The sequence below is a fragment of the Pteropus vampyrus genome, unplaced genomic scaffold (assembly GCF_000151845.1).
Source record: "Pteropus vampyrus isolate Shadow unplaced genomic scaffold, Pvam_2.0 Scaffold10, whole genome shotgun sequence".
NCBI classification, from domain to species: domain Eukaryota; kingdom Metazoa; phylum Chordata; class Mammalia; order Chiroptera; family Pteropodidae; genus Pteropus; species Pteropus vampyrus.
In genome coordinates this window covers 12408108-12418142 of record NW_011888791.1, presented here as the reverse complement: position 1 = coordinate 12418142, position 10035 = coordinate 12408108, and the positions used below count along the sequence as shown (strand labels likewise).

Sequence of the window (10035 nt, the reverse complement as noted above, 5' to 3'; positions counted from 1 at the left end):
CATTAAGGAGTAAGCTCATCCAGGACTATTCTCCTTCCAAAGACAAGGACCTGTTCTACTTTTAAGCTGGAGTGAGGACCCTGGTACCTATCGGTAGACTTCTCTAAAGTGAGCACCTCCTGATTTATAAAAACCCTGTGCTCCTGGAACCACTGTCTTCCCTGCCTAAAGGGACTCTGCTACCTCAAAATGAATGTCCGTGTTAGCTAGCTGTTTCCTCAGCCTAGAATGGGACACAGGTCTACTGCCACTTCATCAAAGTGTCTACCCAATCCCAGGATCCTATAGTATGCAAAGCATCAACTTGAGGAGAAGTCTTGAAATATTTTTGCAGAAATTACTATCTTTATGAGTGTGCTGGCAAGTGAAATATGAACTCGGAAGATGTCACATCATGCTATACTTTTTATCGGAAAGCAGTATCCCAAAGCAATCCAATTTAAATAGATTTATATTAAGTGGACTTTTCTGGTGCTAATTTTACTAGGAAATAAGAGACATACATATAATGGAATCAAAAAGATAACAGTGGTAGTCTTTTCATCAGCAACAATAAACACTGAAAATAATAAAATCATGCCTTCAGAATTCTCAGGTAAAATCACTTTATATCAACAATTCTATACACAATCAAAGTACTAATAAATATGAAAGCAAAAGAACGACATGTAAGAACTCTAAAGGTTTACCTTGCTTGTACTCTTTTAAAAAAAAAAAAAGTGCTTCCGCAATATTTTAAAAGTGAAAGTAAGAAAGAAAGAGAAAAAGAAAAGCGGAGAAAATGGAATGGAAGGCATGGAGAGATTTCTGCTTTGTTTAATGAAAGACTAAGTAATTTAACCAAATTAAACCACACTCGCGAATAAATATACAAGAGCTTGATAAAAAATATATGTACATTATTTAAAATATTTTTAAAGCATCAAAGATATATCAAGATACCGAAGTATTATAGGACAGAAATCCAAGACTCGAGAAAGATTTGCCCTATGAGCATTTGCTGATCTGGAAGAGGTAGCTGATTTGTGATTTTGTTAACCTCTTATAACTAAGGGGAAAAGTCACAGTTCAAGGCCCAATCCATACAAGGACTGGGACCCCCAAAGGGCTACTCCCTGAGAGTAGTGGCAAAAGAAAAATAAACCAACTGTTATGGCGCGAGCGATTCTGAGACCCACGGAGCCAATTGAAATTAATTATGAGCCTTTATTAGCCGGCCGGCGACTGACTCTCTACCAAGCAGGGCTAGAGGAGATCAGCCCCGAGCTTTCAGAGGAGGTAGCTGATAAAGCTTAAGACCATATCCTGGTGGTCTCCTGAACAAGCAAGCAGATTACAGACGTGGAAGTTGGCTGTTTGCACGGAACAACACCCTTAATTAACAAGTAAATGGATTACAGAAGCAGACATTGGCCATCTTCATATCTTATACAATACACTTCCTAAACCACACACAAGCAAGTAGGACAACTTCTGGTATCTAAAGATATTTCTTCCCTGTAGCTGACTTAGCTAATTGGCTCACTTGAAAATTTTCCACCCTTAACACAACCTTTGCCCAGACTGCGGCCCCTCTTCTTTTTAAAATCTCAGTAGCCCATAAAAATCGCAGGCTGTGAGCTTGTAGTAAGGACACCCTAGAATGTGAGCACCCCTCTGTGGAGAAAGAGAATATCAGCTATGCCGCAAATTATTCTGACAAATACTTTTTCAAACATGATGTCCAACACACACCAAAGCTTGAAAAGATACCATGAGCAAGAACCAGCAGTGGTAAAAAAATAATCAAAATAGTCATGAGCATTATCAGACACAGTAAAACCATGCTTACCACTTCCAAGAAGAAAGTAAGCGATAAAAATTTCAGTAGGGAACTGATGACCATAAAAAGTGACTTGACAAATTTCAAAAAGAAACAAATTGAAATTTGAGAACTGAAAAATTCATTAACAAAATTAAGAATTCAATGAGAATTCAATAACACATTGGACACTTGAAGAAACAGTGAACTGAAAATAGGTCAGAAAACACTCTCTAAACTGTAGTATACAAGCAGCAAAAAGATGAAAAACGTGGAAGAGAATGTAGGACAGAGAATTCCATGAGAAATTCTAAGTTCTGACTCTAGATGAAGAAAAGAGAGAACGAACACAAGCAATGTTTGTGACAATTTGGGTTCAGAATTTTCCAAAGTTGATGAAAAATATCAGATTTAGGAATCCCAATAAATCCCAAGCAAAGTAAAAGGAAATCCACATCTAAATACCATAGTAAAACTGGATAAAACCAAAGAAACAATTTAATGTAGTCAGTTACTTGTCTTTAAAGAAATAACAGTAGACTGACAGGTAAATTCTCAACAGCAACAATAGAAGTCAGAAAGAAACTGCTAATCTAGAATTTGTCACCAGCAAAAATAAATACATTTTCAGATGAATAAAATAATTGAAAGGCTTCACCATTAGGAGACCTGCAACTAAAGGAATTTGTAGAGGTTTCCAGAGAAAAGGAAAATGGTTGCTGTAGAAGATTAGGAGCCAAAAACTACAAAAATGAATAAAAAGTAAAGAAAGTTGAAAACGTGTGAGTAAATCTCAGCAAACACCGACTCATAAGAAATAATAATAGGATGTAAATGGGGTCAAGTGTTCTAAGCTCCTTGTATTAACCAAAAGGAGAGTAAAATTATCCATTAATATTAGACATTGGTAAGTCAATGGCTCATTTGGAACTTCTAGAATGAACACTAAAGAAGAGGGAAAGAGCACAACACTGCCAACTAAAAAACAGCAGGAAAAAATGATTTAAAAATCAACTGAAAGTCAAGAAGGCCAGAAGTTGTGAGTTCACAGGACTTAAGGATGGTTGCCTGACCACAGTTCCTCTATTAAGTATCTGGGGCCTCCATAGTCTCTAGCTATCACAGTTGATACTAAATCAATTTGCTGGGAAAAGCAAACATTCAAAGATTCTGTTTTTTTATTTAACACCAGATGATGATATGAGGAATGCCTCAATTATTCATAAATCATTTCAACAAACTTGCTATGATAAGCACATCATATTCAAGATAGTCATTTCTTATATCCTGGAAAAGCATAGCAGATATGGAGACTCCTTATGAGACCCTGGAGATGCTCCTTCTGATTTTAATTCCTCATAAAGTAAAGATGAAAAATATGAGCTAGTCATAGCAGCAAATTAGGTTATTCCTGAAGAGATTAAAGATTTAATGGCAAAGCGTGACATAAAGAGGCAACATAAAGTCTGGTGGCAGGATTCCTCACCAAAGTGCTTTGTTACATTCATAAAAGAATCAAGGAAGTTAAAGATAACCAGCAAATGAATCAAAGATTTAGACTCTGAAGCATCTTCCACTATGTTTATAAAATTACAGAGGAACAAACTTCTGTAGGTGCCTCAGATGTTTTCTACTTGCATTATTTATTCTGAGTTTTTCTTTGTGATCACAATCAAAGATCTCAATTAATCTATCACCACCAGTTTATACTGACTACAGGACTACTTGCTTCTGTCATCAAAATCTTAAAATTTGTATGTTTGTTTTTGTGTGCATCAACATTCTGCAGTTTAGCTTTATTTCCACTATATGTGTGATAGCCTTTAAAATTTCACTGCCTCTTGTTCTGAAAGCAAAGTAGAAGAAACTAAAAATAATTGAGTAATAAAAATGCTTATTCTTTCTGTCTTCCAGGTTATCAGCTAAAACTGTAATAGATGAATCACAGAAAATTTTGATAAGAAACAATATAAAAAATTTACATGATTATTTATAATATAGCTAGTTTCTTAGAAGAAATAATTCCAAAACAAAATAATCTTTGTGCACTTCTAAGGCAGTAATTTTTAAAGAAAATCTTTCTATATATTATATATATTTTTTATGTTTTATTACTAATTTTTTTTTTACAGAAATGGAGAAGAAATAGCCAATTTGTGAGTCACTATTTTCATAGAATGATTATTTATCAAAGTGAGATTTGGGGTTTGATTATAGTTTTAGTGCATGAAGGTCAAATTGAAGTCACTTTTATTAAGAGCTGGATGTATGAAATTTGAACACAATTTTAGAAAAACGATGTATACATTGCCAACAGTTAACTTTGTCAAGTTAAATAAAACTCTAATTCACAGTTTGAAATTATTTAGATATAAACAGATATTTAATCCCTTGCCTGGCATCTATATATGTTTAGAAAATGTCGTCCAAATAAAAATGATTCACCACTGAATGACTATAAAACCTCATATTAAATGAGCAAGGAAAATGAATACAGTAGTCTAGCAGTGTAAGTTTTTCTTCAGAACAATGATTTTAAGAGTTTATTGATAAAAGCTAAAGCCTGAGTTCTTTTGGGAATTTCCCATAAACTATTACTCTCTTTTAAGTTAGTAGTGATCTCCAGATATAATTATTTACATTTGAATTTTAAAATGTACTAATATTAGAAACTCCTCTCTAGAAGCTTTTAGAATATAAATTTTTGTAAATTCATAAAATAAAATCCTAAAAATAAGAATATTTTTGCCCTCGAGGGTGTTAAAAAGTCCTTTTAAGTTCTAGCATTGAATAAGAAGAATCTGAGGAATTGCACCTTCCTTGTTTTTAAAAGTAATTGACAAAATTCATTTGTGCAGGAAAACCTATTATTTCAACTATTATTTATGCTTTATATACCTTCTTAGAAACTAGATTTTATTTAAGGCACTTAGTGTTTGGCTAGTCATTTCCAGATAGATTTTAAGTCTAGATTTTTAGATTTGTTAAATATGGAAAATATTTCATTAATCAGTTGTGATTATTTGAAAATTCTTAAGTTTTAGAATCTGTTTGCATTTACGATTCTTTAAAAAATATTTAATATTTCATAGCCTACATAAGTTTAATGAAAATTATTTTAAGTCTAAAAATAAGTTAGTGACAACTCAAGCAACATAGATCTGAAATATGAATAAATTCATAAAATGTGAAAAAAATTTTTTACTTTTTCATATGCAAAAGTAAATGGTTAACTTGCCAACATTAATATCTTGTTTGGCTCTATTTAAATTTACTTTAGAGGACATGATTCCATAGTGTAGCGGTCAGCACGTCTGCTTTACATGCAGAAGGTCCTGGGTTCATGCCCCAGTGGAGCCACAGTCCATGGTATACGGCCATGCCACCCTGAACGAGCCTGATCTCGTCTGATTTTGGAAGCTAAGCAGGGTCGGGCCTGGTTAGTACTTGGATGGGAGACCACCTAGGAAGACCAGGTGCTGTAGGCATAAATAATAATAAATAATAAAAATATAAAATAAAAATGAATAAATTTACTTTAGAAACTGGACTTTGGGTGGTAAACACAATAGAATATATAGATATCAAATTATAATGTACACTTGAAAATTATATAATTGTATTAGTCAATGTTACCCCAATAAACTTAATTTTAAAAATAAATTAAATAAATAAATAAGAAAAAAATTTACTTTAATCGATATACTTTGCAATTATATTTTTATTTTACATAAAATTTTATAATGAAATAATTCGCATTAAAAATAAAAGTCAAAAAAGGAAAAAAGGAACACAGAACAAATAAAACAAATAGAAAGCAAATAAGAATTAGATTTAAAATTAATACATCAGTAATTATATTGAATATAAATGAGCTAAGTGTTTCAATTAAAAGGTAAAAAGATAAAAAGTACCAGATCACACATATATATACACACACATTTATATATCATATATATGACATGTGATATATAAAACAATTATTTAAACCATACAGCACGAGTTTGAAAGTGACAGAATAAAAAAATGTTATGAGAATAAAAATGTTATATTAATACCAGACAAAATAGGCTTTAAGGGCAAAAAGCATTACTAGTCATAAAGGTGGTCACTTATAGTTTGGAAGTTTTGATCCACCAAAAAGATAGAGCAATATTAAATTCAATATAAACTAATAACATAATTTGAATAACTCTAAGACTATAAACTCTAAGTATAAAAAGCAAAATGTTACAGGATGATAAGGAGAAATAAACAAATTTATAATCATACTGTGACTCATAAAATACCTTTTTGATAATTATAATTGATAAATCATAGACAAAAACTATAAAGGCTCTAAAACAAGCCTCGACAATTACAAAAGACTTAAGTAATAGAGTATATTCTCTAATCAACACGATTTATCAGAAATCATATATTTCTGAAGAAATATAGATGTTGTTAGTAGCCAAGATGGAGTAACATATCAGATTTACCATAAACAACGTCTGACCATAAACAACTAGAAAATCAAAGAAAATAAGTAAAATAACAATTTTCAGAGTAACAGCAAGACAGGACCGTGATCCATGAAAGAAGAGAAACAAGCAAGATGAGCCCCATTATTGCTAAAGTTGATATCCTGGGAGGCGGTTACCAAGCTATATTGAGGGGGATAGGAGTGGGGAGTTACAACATAGCTGGGCAGTCTTGCTCAACTGAGAAGATAGAAATGAGAGCACAGGAAGATCAAGACAGCTAGAATTTGTAGGGCAAAATATAGGAGAGGCGGGAGTTGCACAAAAAGAGAGCTCTAGAAATCTGCAGAAGGGTCCTTTTGTGTCTGTAGCTGAGATAACCGTTCGGTAGAGAATAGCCCCTGGAAGGGAGTGGCCAGAACAATTTCCTGATCACACAAGGCTGGAAATAGTTTGTGTTCCTACCAGCCAGAGTGGAAAGATCTTGTAATAAATAAAGCATCAAGTAAAATCTGCAAAAGTGTATTGCCTAGTAATAGTGCTACATTAGCTTTATATTAAAGGCCTAACAAAATTAAAAGCAGACCTCAGAACATTCCAACTGATACAAAGTTATTTACCGAACACAAAATAAAATCCAATAGTATTAAAAGAAAAACTAAATCTAGCACCAGAAATGTACAATTTACAATGTCTGGCATCCAATAAAAAATTGCCAGGACTGCAAAAAGCAGGAAACTATAATATATAACAAGATGAAATATCAATCAATAGTAACAAACTCAGTAACAGAAACAAAAGAACTAGTGGACCAGGATGTTAAAAATGCTTCATATTTCAAGAAGGGAGAAAAAATATAGGCATGCCAAGGAGAAAAATGGAAGATATGGGGAAGAAAAAGACCCAGACCAAACTTTCAGAGATAAAAAATATATTTAAAATTTAAAATACACTAGATGAAATCAACATCATATTAGGTACTGCAAAAGAAAAGAAAGATCAGCAGATCTGAGGACATAGTCATAGAAACTAAAATGAACATAAAAGAAAAAAACAAAAAAATCTGTGGAACAATATCAGGCATTCTAACATATGTAGTTGTACAAGAGAAGAGAGACAGTGAACAGAAAAAAACTGTTTAAATAAATAATGGTCTCTTTGAAATTTTATGAAATAATATACAAATCTGATGTAGGTAGGAGGCAAGAGAACTAAAATGTTAAATCAAGCTATATTCAGAGACTGCAATAAGCTGACCAGCCCTGCAGCCAATCTACAGGAAACCTGCAGAACAAAGGAAGATTTCTGCTGGGATCGTTAACAAACCATTTTTCTCATACTGTGAAGGGAAAACAGTCTTTGAGTCCCACAGAACACAAAATAAAATCATTCACTCCCTATGGTTAAAATTAGGGGGAACCTATGGATCAAAGGCTAAGAATTGCCAATTGCCAGCAGGCCTTTCACACTACATATTCTTACCTTTTCACACTACATACGCTTATCCTTTCTCACTGTATGTTCATATCAAAGGAAAATGAGTAATGTTTTTAAGCTATAATTCACAGAAACTAAGAACAATATATAAACTGGATTCCCCCACCCTCAGGGCTTTTTTTCTTGTCTTGGCTTCTTGTCTTGGTTTTCTCTTGTCTTTGCTTTTCCCCTTCTCTAATAAACTTTCCTTTTGACTCTAACTTTGGCTGCATTTGAATTCTTTCTTGTGCTAAAAGAACCCTCTCGGTGCAGGCCCACTCAGGCGAAATTTGCCCTGTCCTGCCTCATATCCATAGATCCAAGTTCAATGAATGCCAATCAAAAGAAATATAAAGAAAACAATGACAAGGCATACCAAAATTAAATTGCAAAACAACCATTGATAAGATCATAAAAACAGTCAGGAGGAAAAAAGACACATTATATATAAAGGAGCAAGGATTGAAATGACGGCATACTTATCAAAAACTATTCAAACCAGAAGACAATGGAGAGACATTATACTACTAAAAGGAAAAAAATTGTCTCCTAGAATTCTTCAGCCAGAAAAAAAAAAAAAATCTAACAAAAAGAAAGATAAATAAAGCCTTTTTCAGAAAAATAAAAGTTGAATTTATCCCTAGCACCTGTACTGCAAAAACAAACCAACAGTTAAAGACATGTCTTTAAGCAGAAGGAAAATTATACCAGAGGAAAATTTCACTCTATGCAAAAAAATAAAGAGTACTAAATGGTAAACATGTGAATAAACAAAAACATACTTTACCCATTTTTAAATCTCTTTAAAAGATCACTGACATTTTAAAGCAAAATAACAACCTGAGATTATGTTTATAGCCAATGGTTTATAGCCAATATAAAAGTAATGGTAGCAAGGATGGGTGGGAAGAAATGGAAGTATATTTTCGTAAGGGTCTTAACAATAGAAGGGAAATGTTATAATAGTATTTAAAAATAGACTGCGAAAAATTAAAGATGTAATTGTAATCTCTATAAGAACAACTAAAAGATAAAAATAAAACAGAAATAGCTAAGAAACTGATATTAAAAATAAAATGGAATTTTTTAATATTCAAGTAATCCAAAGGAAATCATAAAAAAAGGAAAAAAGGAACAAAGAGCAGAGGAGACAAACAAAAAACAAGTAGCAAAGTGGTAGTTTTAAACCCAGCCATATCACTAATTATAGTAAATGTAAATGGTCTAAACACAATCAAAATGCAAAACTTGTCAAATTAGATAGAAAATGAAGCCCCAACTATATGATATCTATAAGAAACCCATTTTAAATATTAAAAACTAATAGGTTAAAATTAAAGTGATGGAAAGATATAACATGTGAAAATTAGTCATGGGAAAAGTGGAATGACTATGGTACTATCAGAAAAAGTGAATTTCAGAAAAGAAAATATTACCAGGGATAAATAGGTTTCTTTTGTGATAATAAGGAGCTCAATTTATTAAGAGGATAGAAAGTCTTAAATGCTTATGCATCTAATAACAGAGCTTTAAAATGCATGAAGCAAAAATGGATAGAATAGCATGGAGAAAGAGATAAATTCAAAATTATAACTGAGAATTTCAGTACTCATCTTTCAGTAGAATAAAACAGCAAATGAGTAAGGATATAAAAGACTTGAATTCCACTATAAGCCAACTTGACTTAATTGACGTTTATAGAAAACTACTCCCAAAAACAACAGATTAACATTCTCTTTAATGGCCCACAAGTCTTTCACAAAGAATAACAATATTCTTTATCATAACATTTTGATATACAGAAAAAGATTGAAACGTACAAAGTATTTTTCTGACTACAACAGAATTAAAATAAGAATTCTAATAACAAAAACTTAATTGTTGTTTAATATTTGGATATTAAACAACATATTTTGAACTGTGAAAATTTCAAAAAGATAACATATCCAAATTTGTGGGATGCATGTAACAAATGCCTTAGAGGAAAAAATAAGTGCTTATATCAGAAAAGAAATCTAAAACCCATGATATAAGCTTCCACATTAATAAACTATAAAAAAAAATAATGAGCAAATTAAACCCAAAGAAAGCAGAAGGAAGGAGGTAAGAAAAGTGAAAGCAGAAATCAACGACTTAGAAAACAGGAAAACAATAAAGAAAATTAATGAGATTACAAGAAATGGTCCTAGAAAGTAAGCCCTTCGAGGATGTGATTCTGGATCCCTCACGGGTCAGGCAACCGACAGGCCCCACGATAATGATACATGTGTGGTGATAGCCCCTCGGAAGTGCAGACAC

At 32.3% G+C, this 10035-nt stretch overlaps 2 pseudogenes; both read left to right on the top strand.

Moving 5' to 3' along the window:
* Positions 1–3008: 3008 nt before the first annotated feature.
* LOC111730357 lies at positions 3009–3686 on the top strand (annotated as a pseudogene).
* Positions 3687–5170: 1484 nt separating this feature from the next.
* LOC111731063 lies at positions 5171–5289 on the top strand (annotated as a pseudogene).
* The last annotated feature ends 4746 nt before the right edge of the window (positions 5290–10035 follow it).